The sequence below is a fragment of the Siphateles boraxobius genome, unplaced genomic scaffold (genome assembly GCF_051911475.1).
Source record: "Siphateles boraxobius isolate OS27281-9 unplaced genomic scaffold, OSU_SipBor_1 8, whole genome shotgun sequence".
NCBI classification, from domain to species: domain Eukaryota; kingdom Metazoa; phylum Chordata; class Actinopteri; order Cypriniformes; family Leuciscidae; genus Siphateles; species Siphateles boraxobius.
The window spans coordinates 29812471-29813663 of record NW_027509208.1 but is presented as its reverse complement, the minus strand read 5'-3'; the positions used below and the strand labels follow the sequence as shown (position 1 = coordinate 29813663).

The following is a 1193-nucleotide window of genomic DNA, read 5'->3' as shown; positions in this document are numbered from 1 at the left end:
AAACGGGCCTGACACAGGTTCATTTCACATTTCAATGTCAGTCATAGCATGTTTTCTAAGTGCTCAAATGACGTCAGGTTTCTGAATTGTCTACATAAAGAATTGTTAATGTGTGTGTGACTTCTATTAAAAGATTTTCTAAATTTAGCTTCAACTAATGAACTACAAAGCATGAAACGGGTAGCTATGCTGCAAAAAAGTATGACATTATGGATTGTTGTTTGTATTCCACATATCTTAACAGTCGGCTTCAAAGAGATTGTGGAAGTCCTTTCTGCTTTTGGCTCCGATGTGTGCGCTAAAATGTCACGTAACGTTTAGCGCCTACAAAATTCAACTACGCAAAACCATTTTAGAGGAGAAGCGCAGCAGAATGGAATGCCGATTGAGTTTCTATAAACCGATAAGACTATATTTTCAGGAATCATTTCTATAGTTCTTTGCTTGGAAATGTGTTTCGAAAGTGCTTGTCTCCCAACCTGTGGAGAAGAGTCATGATGCTCGTTTCTGAGCATGAATTGAGCGCAGAGCAGTGGCTTTGGTTATGAGCTCTGTCGTTGATGAGTGTTCTGCATTGCTTTTTGCAATATTGAAGAAAGGAGTATGTTCTGAGTGGTGTTTGGTATTTAAGTCTCATTTTGGAATTGTTTTGTTTTTGCATCTGTAGGTCCTATGCAGCAAACTTTGTTGAAATGCAGAACTGTGTGTTGTCTAAGACAGCAGTTGCAAGAAGTGGGTTTTAGAGTAAAGAGAGCTTTGGATATGTCCCCAGTTCGAGGTCAGCCATCGCAAGTTTTTTAAGAATGCAATCAACGTCAAGTTTCTGAAATGCCTAAGTTAGCAATTGTTGGTAGGTTTTTGACTTTTTCGTTGGACATCAGCTCTGTGTCGTTGATGAAGTTTCTGTGTTGCTGTTGTCGATGTTGAAGAAAGGGGTATGATCTGAGCGTTGTTTGACATTTGTGCCTTTTGAGAAAGTGGATTGTTTTAGAAGCTTTTCTGGAACGCTTTGTGACAGTTCAATATTGGAAAGAGGAGCCCAGGACCAATGGAAAAGCTCACGGCTAGGAGAAGACATGAATCATGAACATTTCAACCTACTCACACTCCAAACTTGGAACCACCCACAGCTGTAGGCAATGATGGCCTAATGGAGGTCACCATAAAATTGAGAACTCTGCTACACTCAAGGT

The 1193-nt window shown here is 40.1% G+C and overlaps 1 non-coding gene across 1 annotated transcript; it reads left to right on the top strand.

Annotated features, from left to right (window-relative positions):
* The first annotated feature begins 405 nt into the window (after window positions 1–405).
* LOC143729999 (small nucleolar RNA U3) lies at window positions 406–617 on the top strand. Its single transcript, XR_013200242.1, has one exon. It is a non-coding gene; the product is annotated as a small nucleolar RNA U3 (small nucleolar RNA).
* Window positions 618–1193: the final 576 nt, after the last annotated feature.